Source organism: Sminthopsis crassicaudata, chromosome 2, assembly GCF_048593235.1.
Source record: "Sminthopsis crassicaudata isolate SCR6 chromosome 2, ASM4859323v1, whole genome shotgun sequence".
In the NCBI taxonomy this organism is placed as follows: domain Eukaryota; kingdom Metazoa; phylum Chordata; class Mammalia; order Dasyuromorphia; family Dasyuridae; genus Sminthopsis; species Sminthopsis crassicaudata.
In genome coordinates this window covers 611,354,961-611,368,084 of record NC_133618.1, presented here as the reverse complement: position 1 = coordinate 611,368,084, position 13,124 = coordinate 611,354,961, and the positions used below count along the sequence as shown (strand labels likewise).

Here is a 13,124-nt window from a genome sequence, read left to right as displayed (position 1 = left end):
AGAACACCTCCATACAGGGGGCTCAGGAAGGTGAGGCTGGGGAGAACACCTCCATACAGGGGGCTCAGGAAGGTGAGGCTGGGGAGAACACCTCCATACAGGGGCCCAGGAAGGTGAGGCTGGGGAGAACACCTCCATACAGGGGGCTCAGGAAGGTGAGGCTGGGGAGAACACCTCCATACAGGGGGCCCAGGAAGGTGAGGCTGGGGAGAACACCTCCATACAGGGGGCTCAGGAAGGTGAGGCTGGGGAGAACACCTCCATACAGGGGCCCAGGAAGGTGAGGCTGGGGAGAACACCTCCATACAGGGGGCTCAGGAAGGTGAGGCTGGGGAGAACACCTCCATACAGGGGGCTCAGGAAGGTGAGGCTGGGGAGAACACCTCCATACAGGGGGCTCAGGAAGGTGAGGCTGGGGAGAACACCTCCATACAGGGGGCTCAGGAAGGTGAGGCTGGGGAGAACACCTCCATACAGGGGGCTCAGGAAGGTGAGGCTGGGGAGAACACCTCCATACAGGGGCCCAGGAAGGTGAGGCTGGGGAGAACACCTCCATACAGGGGGCTCAGGAAGGTGAGGCTGGGGAGAACACCTCCATACAGGGGGCCCAGGAAAGTGAGGCTTCCTAGCAGAGCCCATGAAGCAGCAGGTTGTGAGTTAGGCTTGGAAGTCCTTGAAAGGTAGTTTACCATGGCTGATAACACATTGGGCTTGGCACAGATGTACCTGAGTTAATCACCCACTAGCTGTATTATCCTGGGTGAGTCACCTAAACGCCTTGAACCTCAATTTTCTCATCTGTAAAACTGTACCCACCTCATTGTGAGAATCAAATTAGGTAACATTTATAAAGCATAATGTGAATTTTAAAGGGCTACATACAAACTAAAAAGTGAGGAAAGTTTGGGCAGGATTTTGACAGGTGGTAGGATTTCTTTCACCTTCCCTGTTATCACTGTGATGACATATATTTGCTCTTCTCTTTCATCCCAAGATAAAGCACTTCATGGTGTCATTCATCTCTCCCCTGCGCAGGGAGAGAAGGTTCTAGTCAACAAAATCATCAACAAAAATTTTAAGAGGTGACCATCAATTAAGCAATAGCCACACAAATTGTAGCATGTGACTGTAAGGAAATATTATTGTGCAGATAATAAACAGTGAGATGGCTCAGTGGACAGAGCATTGGATCTGGAGCCAGGAAGACCTGAGTTCAAATCCAGCCTCAGAGACTTACTCTAAAAAAGTCACCTAACCTCTGGCTGACTCAGTTTCCTCATTTGGTAAGCTATTGTGAGAATAAGGTGAGAAGATATTGGCAAAAAATTCAGTGCCTTAAAGCACTGAAAAACATTAGCTATTATTACTATTAGTAAAAAGTGATGAATATGAAGAATACAGAGAAAGGTGAGGGCTTCAATGAAATATATCAGAATAAAGAAAGCAGGACTAGAAGAGCAACAGATGACTACAATCATATAAAATGTATCGACACTAAGCAGCCACACTCTGATGAACTGTAAATGAACAAATCTTCCTCTTCTCAGTGCAGGGAACCATGGGTGTAAAGTACTGTATCCTACACTGCTAGACAAGATTGCTTTGTACATTGGTTTTGTTTACATATTTTTCTTTATTAAAAAAGAAGGGTTCAGTGTGTGCAAGAGGTGGGGGGAGATGTTCTAAAAAGAAATGACTGGTATTAAAAACAAAAGGCATTAATAACATCAAAAGCACTTTCTGCTCAGGTTCAAGTCTCAGCACTTTCTCTGACATCCCGTGTGCCCCCTAACTTCTGAGAGCCTTTGGTTCCTCAAAGGAATGGAAGTGGAAGATGATACTTGTCCTATGTCTATGTCAGCTCTCATTTGTAATGAAGTCCCTTGTTATTTACCAAAGAAGTTCAGAACTCCCACTTCCATCTCTGTAGCTTCAGTTGAACGACATTCAGAATCCAACTGTGAGTTTCTCTGTTATGAATGGATCAGCTGCAAGAAAGAAGTTTCTCCAAGAGAGGGGAAAAAAAATAACACCCCAGCCTCTTCTTTTAGTTGCTTAAATTAATTACGTGCTTGGTTCTGCTGCTGAAGCACCTTGGCGGACTGCAGCTGGGATGCCAGATGCCTGAAACTGGATTCCAGCCTGAGCCATGATGAGAAACGGGCAGCTTCTGCCAGGCTGGGTGAGGAATGTATTTATTTTTACCCAGCATCCATTGGAAAAAGCCTAGAGCTCCAGGTGTGGAAGAGTCAGAAAGCTTCCAAGTCTAGCCCACAGCCCCCACCTGCCTGCCACAAAAGAGTTCCCATAATGCTACACCCCTTTCTCCCTCTTGCCCCACCCCAGGACAAGGAGAATAGACAATACTAGGGCAGATAATGATCACTTCCCTGCCCCCAGAAAAAGAAGATCGGACATATCCCCCCTCCTAAGAAGGGTCCCTCCCTGGTTACCCCAGAGAGGCTCCTTAGGCCAGCTACTTCCTCACAGCTGCATCCTCACACCTGGTATGGCTATAGCTTCTAATGTCTGGCCTTGTTCCTCCTGCTCCCAAACTCTCCTCATCCAGTACCACTAACCTTGTTTGTTTGGTTTTTTAACTGAAAGGGCTGGAGGGACCATGTGGGGCTATAGGTATTAAATAGCTCTTTTGAAGAATAAACTGCTCTTCTTGTCATCTTGAAATGTCTGGAGGGATGGGAATTAATGAGTATAGCCCCCAACATTGGGGGTCAGAATTAGAATGATCCTTTTTTTCCTCCCCAACCTGGCTCCATCCTATATTTCTAGTCTTTTTCACATTACCCCCTTCATTTCATATTACTTCCCCTACCTTGTTCATGCTTCAGTCAAACTGGAATGCTGCTCAAAGTTGACATGCCATTTCCACTCTTTGAATTTGTGCAGACTATTCCCTATGCCCAGGATATACTTTTTCCTTATTGCCTCATCTCAAAATCCTTCTCTTCATTAAGACTCAGCTTAGGTGTCCACCTCCTTCATTAAGCCTTTCCTAATTCCTCTCGGGTGAAAAATGTCTTTTCCCTTCCTTGCATTGTCCCAGAGCACTCTGTGTCCCCTTCACCACTTGTTTTATAGCTATATAGTCTTGTATAAGACTATAAGACATGTATAGTCTTAGCTACAGTAGATATCTACTTTCTGATAGCCAACTCAGTAAAGATAGAGACTCATTCCCAATAAAATGACTGCTAGGTGATAAATTACATGGGCACGGGAATTTGTGAGAAAAAATAAAATGCAAAAAGAACTGTATGCTTCTGTAGGGATGGGGACAAAATGTCCTAAAGAACCAGACAATTTTTAGATTGTATATAAACGTTAACTGCTGATACTCTGAATTTGTGGTCCTTGTCCAATGACTGATGAACTGGCATACTACTGCAGGAATTGAGTTGCATCAATCTTGAAATTCTCACCACAGATAAAACACACAAAAAAATGAAAAGAAGTTGCAACAAATGGAAGGGTTCAGTTCACCTCTCTAGATGAACTAAATAAAAGTATTGGTTGGGAGTGGAGTTAGTTTATTTTTTTGTGAGTGCAAAAGCAAGAAGAAATATCATTTCTTGGACATTTGGCTATCCCAATGATAGACAGGGCTCATAATGAGCTTTTGGAATAATACTGTTCAAGACAGTATTGCAGCTTATACACAAATATTAAAGAGAACAATCAAGAAATCCTATGAAAAAATTTGACAATACTCTCCAAATTAAATGAGCATATATTCTGTGGTGACTTTAATGCGAAGGATGGTTGCAAGGTCATGCAAAAAGAGGATAATGAAATATGATTTAAGGAGAGCACCAATTTCACTGTAGTAGTAGGAATTCAGGGAAAAGGTCATCAATGTCACCTCAACCCTTTTGTGTAGCTTAATAAAGCTCCAGTGTAAATTTTCAACATTCAATTTGGGGAACTGTGAGAGTTGAAAGAAATTTCACTTTCAAATTAGGTATAAAGGATGTATGAAGAAAGATATATATTAAAATATATATCCAGAGAATGATGTTAAATAGAAATGTGGATACAATAATTATATATATATATGTATATCATATATACATATATGTGTGTGTTGTGTGTATATGTGTATAGTATCAAATGTTAGCCATGTCTGGGTTGGAAAAGCGGGAAGAAAAAATGTACATGATAATTTTGTTGTACTTTTGAAAGGAGAAGCAAATTATACATAAAGTTGATGTGCAGTTTCATGTATAATCATTTTTATGGTACTGTTTTTTTTTTAAAGAACCTTCATTACTTTTTTTTTTCATTTTTCCAAATTATCCCCTCCCTCCCTCCACTCCCTCCCCTCGATGGCAGGTAATCCCATACATTTTACATGTGTTACAATATAACCTAGATACAATATATGTGTGTAAATACCATTTTCTTGTTGCACATTAAATATTAGCTTCCGAAGGTATAAGTAACCTGGGTAGACCGTAGTGCTAACAATTTACATTCATTTCCCAGTGTTCCTTCTCTGGGTGTAGTTATTTCTGTCCATCATTGATCAACTGGAAGTGAGTTGGATCTTCTTTATGTTGAAGATTTCCACTTCCATCAGAATACCTCTTCATACAGCATTGAAGTGTACAGCGATCTTCTGGTTCTGCTCATTTCCCTCAGCATCAGTTGATGTAAGTCTCTCCAAGCCTCTCTGTATTCCTCCTGCTGGTCATTTCTTACAGAGCAATAATATTCTTTATGGTACTGTTTTGGAAATGTGTGTTTTATTCCATAAATTAAAAGACTGATAGATCAGGGAAATGTTATAAATGTATTTTATTGAATTTTTATTTATTTCTAATAAATTATCAACTTTTTATAAAAGGTCTGGAGGAAACAAGAACAAAAATGAAAATGATAAATGTTGCAGGGAATGAGAGAAGATAGGAACACTAATGCACTATTCCAGGGTTATGTACTGATTCAACCATTTTGCGGAATAATTTGGAGCTATACCTCAAAAGTTACAAAACTGTGCATACCATTTGACTCATAAATGCCACTACTAGACCTGTATCCCAAACTGATCAAAGAAAAGTAGAAAGAACCTATATATACAAAAGTATTTATAGGAACTCTTTTCATGGTGGCAAAGAATTGGAAATTAAGGGAATATCCATCAGTTGGGGGATAACTAAAGAAGTTGTGGGATAGGAATGAAACATTTTTGTGCTGTAAGAAATTATGAAGGGGATGGTTTCAGAAAAACCTGGGAAGATGAACAGATGCAAAGTTAAATGAATATTATACAGTAATAGTAATTTTGTAGCAATGAACAATTGTGAAAGACTTAACTAGTTTGATGGCAATTCCAAAGGATTCATTATATAAGATGCTATACACCTCCAGAAAGAAAATTGATGAGCTCTACAGATTAAAGCATTTTTTTGCTTTATTTATTTTGCAGCATGACTAATAGAGAAATATGTTTTGTATGACTTCACATGTATAATGGGCATCATATTGTTTACCATCTCAATGGGTGGGAAAGGGACTGGAGGGAAAGGGAGAATTTGGAACTCAAAATTTAAAAATAATTATTAAGAAAAATAAGACAAAAAGATAGAAAAAAGAATGGGAATAGATGAATTGGTTTTAGTGTTGATAGTGGTTTTTAATCTATTTTTAAGACATCTGATCTAAGGAATTCTTTATTTTGATGATTGAATGTAATTGTGGGTGTGATTCACAAAATTGCCTGAAATATGGGCTAAAGTGTACATACTCCTTTTATGGAAGAAGCAACCTACTAACAGCAAAGGGCAGGTGGCAGTAGCTCAGCAGAAAAGTAGCTTAAAAGCAGTTTTAGAGACAAAAGAGAGTTCCACTTGGCTTTCACTCATGGAAAAGAAATTAAGGGATTCTGTCCTTGTTATTTGCTTTGTGATATATTTATTTAATTAGAATGTCCTTTGCTTTGAATTCATGTGTAAATGGTTTGATCTGGTGAAAGGGAATATTAGATGGTGGTTTGTGAGCTGTATATTTAATAGATGCAATTCAATAGAATATTTTTATTGTTAATACTATTTGTTTAGTTTGAAAAACATTTTAGCATTCTAAACATATTAAAAATATCAACAAAATGTTCCAACAGTTAGGTACAGAATGTGTTTTGACTTCTACTGTTGTATTGTTCCTTCAGGTTTTTTGTTTGTTTGTTTGTTTGTTTCCATTTAAAAATGATATCATTTCATAACCACAACTATTTATTTATGCCAGCTGAAACCCCACTCTCTTGCCACATCTAAAAATGGCTGTTTTAGGTTGTGATTGTTGAATTGTTTTTCAGTCATGTCCAACATTCTGCTACCCCATTTGGGGTTTTCTTAGCAAAGATACTAAAGTAGTTTGCCATTTCCTTCTCTGGCTTATTTTACAAATGAGGAAACGGAGGCAAACAGTGTGAAGTGATTTGCCCATGGTCACACAGCTTATAAGTGCCTGAGGCCAGATTTGAACTCAGGAAGATGAGATTCCCTAACTCCAGACCTAGTATTCTATTCATTACAGCGCCACCCACCTGCCCATTTCACTATATTCTGAATTCAACTTTAAACTGGATGGAAAAATCTAATGATATAATTATACAGCTACTCTAACAATACATACTTTGGTCTTTGGCACCTTATGAAAGATCCAAATTAATATAACACCTTTCTAAGGTGTCATAATTTCAAATATTTATTAGAAGAATTTGTCTAATACATACACATAGGCAATACATATTTTTATATATTTATATGTGGATATATGTTTAGATGGCTATGTGGAGATATGTATATGCCTTCTCCACATACATAGAGAGACTATAAGTTTATAACTTGGAATTTCTAATTTCACACATAATTATCACACATAAAAGCCTGTAACTTTTATTTTTTTATTTTATATCTTTTTATATACAAGATATAATGCATGGGTAATTTTACAGTATTGACAATTGCAAAATCTTTTGTTCCAAATTTTCCCTTCCTTCCCTCTACCCCCTCCCCCAGATGGCAGGTTGACCAATACATGTAAAATATGTTAAAGTATAAGTTAAATAAATATATGTATACATGTCCAAACAGTTATTTTGCTGTACAAAAAGAATCGGACTTTGAAATAATGTACAATTAACCTGTGAAGGAAATCCAAAATGCAGGTGGACAAAAATATAGGGATTGGGAATTCTATGTAGTGGTTCATAGTCATCTCCCAGAGTTCTTTCGCTGGGTGTAGCTGGTTCAGTTCATTACTGCTCAATTGGAACTAATTTGGTTCATCTCATTGTTGGAGAGGGCCACGTCCATCAGAATTGATCATCATATAGTGTTGTTGTTGAAGTATATAACGATCTCCTGGTCCTGCTCATTTCAATCAGCATCAGTTCATGTCAGTCTCTCCAGGCCTTTCTGAAATCATCCCGCTAGTCATTTCTTACAGAACAATAATATTCCATAACATTCATATACTACAATTTATTCAGCCATTCTCCAATTGATGGGCATCCACTCAGTTTCCAGTTTCTAGCCACCACAAAGAGGGCTGCCACAACATTCTTGCACATACAGGTTCCTTTCCCTTCTTTAAGATCTCTCTGGGATATAAGCCCAGTAGTAACACTGCTGGGTCAAAGGATATGCCCAGTTTGATAACTTTTTGAGCATAGTTCCAAATTGTTCTCCGGAATGGCTGGATGTATTCACAATTTCACCAACAATGTATCAGTGTCCCAGTTTTCCCACATCCCCTCCAGCATTGCGTATTATCTTTCCCTGTCATGCTAGCCAATCTGACAGGTATGTAATGGTATCTCAGAGTTATCTTAATTTGCATTTCTCTGATTAATAATGACTTGGAGCATCCTTTCATATAAGCCTATAACTTTTTTAAATGCTTTGTCATAGCAACAGCAAAGAACATACAGAAAGAAAAACACTAAATTTCCTTTTCTTTTTAAAAAATGTTTGGAAATATATACAAATATCATACAGGTACAAGTGTCACATAAACCAGGTAAATTATCTGGAGCACCTATTTTCTATTTTAAAAATTATATGCTACAAATATATAGAAAAAACTCAATAAAGGTGCTTCACTTAGTATTTTCCCCATTTTATGATACTTAAGATAAATATCATTAGTTTTATTCACCATCATCTTCATGTTTCTCTTCTTCCTTTTCTTTTTCCTCCTCCACCTTTCTCTAGGAAGTTTTGCCTGTCTCCTCTGTATTATCAAAATTTCCTTTAGACTTAAAATCAGCAACATTCTTTTCATATTTTTCCTTCATTTTGCTGCCTTGTTGTATGGTTGTTTTTCATTGTCACTCACCAAGTTTGTTTTTGCTGTATTCCCAGTGAATATCCCAGGGTTTGTAGATTTTATCTTAAGGCAAAATTCTGAATAGTAAGGAGCCAGATGTGGCCATTTAGGAACATTTAGATCCTTCCTGTCCTCTCACCCCCACTTTAGCTGGTCCATAATCCTTCATCTCTCTGTCATACTGCAATTTACCAGCCTTTGCCATTTCGTCAGACTTGGATTTTTTCTTCTTAGACATATTCTTCCATTCTTCTGAACACTTCTTTGAAAATTCTGCAAAACTTAGAAGAACTTCCAGACTTTTTACTTATGTTCTTCATGGCATGATTGTACAAAGGAAATATAAGCAGACATTCTGCCTTTTGGTTCCTTTGGGTCACCTTTGACCATCTTTTTTATGGTCACTAATTTTATGGGTCACTAATCTCCACTCCATGAATATTTGTTGAATTGTGACTCCAAACTTATAGCTCTTCAGTCAGATTAGATGTGTTTTCAGATAACTTTCTTTTGGGTTGAGGCAATGTTAAGGGAGAAAATGGACATGACTGAGTTTATAGGGTCTCCTAAAGAGAATGTTCCCAGATTGTTTTTGTATGATTATTTCTTTGTTGATAAATGACATTATACCTAGACTTGCATTTTCTCTTCAAGACGCCCCACAGAATTGGTCTTGGGCACACAAAAGACTGTCCTTCTCTTAGTACTTAGACAGCATCTTGCAGATGTGAAATGAGAATGAATGACCGGTAGAGGAGATGCTAATAGAAAAAAAAGGTCTTTGGTTATAGTGGGCAGGGGTGATGATGATGGAGTGTATTATTGAAGTCGGCTCTTCATGAAACACATCTGGATGACAGATATAGTCTAGAATTCTCCATTCATAGTTTATAGAGAAAAAACTGCCCAGATCCTAACTTCTTAGTCTCCCCCGTCCCTTCTTATCCATAATTTTCTCTCTTTTATTCAGCTTAAGAACTACCTCCTTTCCTTTCTAGGGTCTCCCTCCCTGATTTGGGGTGAGTGCAGCAGAAACCACCAAACTATGAGGCTCATCTCTTCTGGAGTTTCTATTTGGGGAAAACAATTTTGTTTCTACCCCACTCAACCCCATATGATGAGAATCACTATTTATTCCTTACTTATAAGAGAAAGGGGGAAAAAATCAAAGGTATAACAAAGAAGAGGCAAGGAAGGCATTTTCCCTGGGTGCACAAACCTGGGAGATGATGAAAGTACATTTCCTATCTCAAGGGTGTCTTGCCAAGAAGATGAGGTTGTGAGGGGTTACAAGTTTACCTTTTTGTCTTGGTTAGCAAATTAGCTTGTTGTAGTAGTGCCAGGATATTAGCCTTCTGCCCACCACCCCAACCCTTCCTCTTTACTCACTCCACCCACTTCCTCCTCCCTTGTTCTCAGTCCTATTGCTTAGTGTCCAAAGACTTATTATCTGTGGAAAAATCCAGCTGCCTCCATCTGACCTTGCTTGCCTTATTTCACTTTCCTCACCTCCATATACAACATGTTCCAGTCAAACAGACCTTCTATCTGGTTCCCAATCTTATCTTGCCCTCTTTTACTTCAAGGCATTTTTCTATTTTAGTCCTAATGGATAGAATTCAGGAATTCAGGAAGATCTGGGTTTGAATCCCCCAGCTCCTCCCCAAGAAATTTATTGAGCAAATTTCTATACCTCTTTGAATCTCAGTTTCTTCAAATATAAAATTGAGACAATGACAGCACACAGCTCAAAAGGTTATTTTGAAGATCAAATAAGATATCTCTAGAATATTTTATGAACTTTTTAAAGCTATGGAAATATGAGCCAACGTTATTATTATCTCTGTGCTATTTATTTCGAGGCTCAGTGTTTCCTCCTACATGAAGCCTTCCCTAATTGTCACCTTTTCCCTGGTTCTCAAAAGTCTTCGGGGGGGGGGGGGGGGGGGGGGCGCGCAGCTAGGTGGCGCAATGGATAGAGCACTAGCCCTGAATTCAGGAGGATCCGAGTTCAAATGTGGCCTCAGACACTTAACACTTCCTAGATGTATGACCCTGGGCAAATCACTTAACCCCAGCCTCAGGAAAAAAAAAAAAAAAGTAAAAAAGTCTTCTTGGGACAGCTAGGTAGTACAGTGGATATAGTGATAGTCTGAAATCAGAGAATCTTTAAGTTCAAACCCAGTCTAAGACACTTAATACTTAACTATCTGTATAATCTTGGCAAATCTCTTAACCCTAATTGCCTCACCAAAATAAATTTTAAAAATGAAACAAAGGTCTCCTCTCTGGTTTCAGATTTCCCATAGTACTTCTCATAATTCTATGCATTTCTATTTAGCATTCAGTATATTCTTCCTCAATTCTATTTATTTTGATACAGATCTGTATTTTGTCTCTCCTGCTGTCCCATTCACATGTAAGCTTTGTGAGGACAGGGACTGTGTTCTTTTTCATCTTTGGGTTCCTTGCACAGAGGGACCTCATTCATAGCAGGTGCTTTAATAAATTTCCTCTTGGATTGTTGAATTGAATTGTGGTGAGAACAGTTGTGAAGGAATTACCTGAGGAAGTTAAAACTACTAAATCTTCCAGTGAACAAATGGATTGTCATCCAGATGTGTTTCATGAAGAGCCGACTTCAATAATACTGAGATAGATTGATGATGAAGAAAAACCAAGCTACACAAGAAATATAATTGTGCTTTTCCAAGGTGAAAAACACAGTGGGAAAGGCTCCAGCCAATTTATTAGCATCTATTTTAAAGAACTCTGGATTAACTATCAACAGCTGCAAAGGGCAGTCCTATGACAAAGGCATAAATACAAAAAGCATCTATAAAAAGGTGAATTATCAAAGAATTGGCTAATATGTTCAAGTTGTTTGGGTCCTAGAGAAAGAACCTTTTTCTCTTCCCTAGATGATTTTGTGGGCCCTTTGAGCTCAGTTCTATATTCTAATATAATTTGAAAACATTTTTTAAAATAATGGTGGAATGTCTTTAAGTCCCTAGCACCTGGAAATTATTGAACATTTAGAATTGAATTCTAACAGTTATAAGTAAGGAGCATTATGATCAATGTGAAATTTTTCTTTTTTTGGTAAGGAACACATTCTGTCAATCACATGTTTATTTCCTCATCTCTCATGAGTACTACCCAACTTACAAAAGGTGTTTTCACAACTGATCAGCTTTCAAAAACTGGCCATCTCTTTTCCTTTAGTTCCACTTCTTTTTGTATGATAGCATTTGTCTCTTAGGTCTTGGGTTTGCCTCTGTGGACTACCTAATCAGATCATGACAGCCTCAAACCCACTAGGATAACTCCCTCTCCCCTTCTTAATTTTGTCACTGACTATACATTTCATTGATTTGATTCTAAGTCAAGGACATATTGTATAAAAGTTGAATCAGAATGTTAATTTAAAAGGTGTTTGTTGCTTAAAAGTAGATTATATGTGTGTCCATGTGGGTCTTTCTAAATGCAGCTCATAGAGACATATGAATAGATGTATTTGGAGTTTCTTTTATCCCTCTCCTAAAGAGATTTTGATTCCTATAAGAAGCCATGAGACTGGTCTACTCTGCTGTGCTCAGAAAATGGATAATAGACTAAAATTAATTCTACATTGTGGCTGTTCAGTTATTAAGTTGTATCTAACTCTCACTGACCCCATGACCATGGCATTCCCAGTCCTCCTTTCCTCTACTATCTCCTGATGTCTGCCTTGAAGCTCATGTTCTTTGCTTCCATGACACTATCACTTTCATCCTCTGCCATCTTCTCCTTTCACCTTCAATCTTTCTCAACATCAGGGTCTTTGCCGATGATTTTTGTCTTTTCATGATGTAGCCAAGTATTTAAGCTTCAGCTTTAATATTTGTTTTTCCAATGAACAGTTTGAGTTAATTTCTTTAAGTATTGACTGATTTGATCTCCTTACTATCCCTGGGACTCTCAAAAATCTTTTCTAGCACCATAGTTAAAAAATATTGATTTTCCAAAGGATATGAACAGACAATTTTCAGATGAAGAAACTGAAACTATTTCCACTCATATGAGTGTTCCAAATCACTACTGATCAGAGAAATGCAAATTAAGACAACTTTGAGATACCACTACACACCTGTCAGATTGGCTAGAATGACAAGGAAAAATAATGCGGAATGTTGGGGGGAATATGGGAAAACTGGGACTCTGATGCACTGTTGGTAGAGTTGTGAAAGAATCCAACCATTCTGGAGAGCAATATGGAATTATGACCAAAAAGTTATCAAACTGTGCATACCCTTTGACCCAGCAGTGCTACTACTGGGCTTATATTCCAAGGAAATACTAAAGAAGGGAAAGGGACCTATTTGTGCCAAAATGTTTGTGGCAGCCCTTTTTGTAGTGGCTAGAAACTGGAAAATGAACGGATGCCCATCAATTGGAGAATGGTTGGGTAAATTATGGTATATGAAGGTTATGGAATATTATTGTTCTGTAAGAAATTACCAACAGGATGAATACAGAGAGGCTTGGAGAGACATCAACTGATGCTGAGTGAAATGAGCAGAACTAGATCATTATACACTTCAACAACAATACTATATGAGGATGTATTCTGATGGAAGTGGATATCTTCAACATAGAGAAGAGCTAATCCAATTCCAATTATCAATGATGAACAGAATCAGCTATACCCAGAAAAGGAAAACTGGGAAATGAATGTAAACTGTGAGCATTTTTTGTTTTTCTCCCCAGATTATTTTTACCTTCCGAATACAATT

At 38.1% G+C, this 13,124-nt stretch overlaps 1 pseudogene; it reads right to left on the bottom strand.

Moving 5' to 3' along the window:
• Positions 1-8,170: 8,170 nt before the first annotated feature.
• On the bottom strand, positions 8,171-8,739 carry LOC141552997 (high mobility group protein B3 pseudogene; annotated as a pseudogene).
• Positions 8,740-13,124: the final 4,385 nt, after the last annotated feature.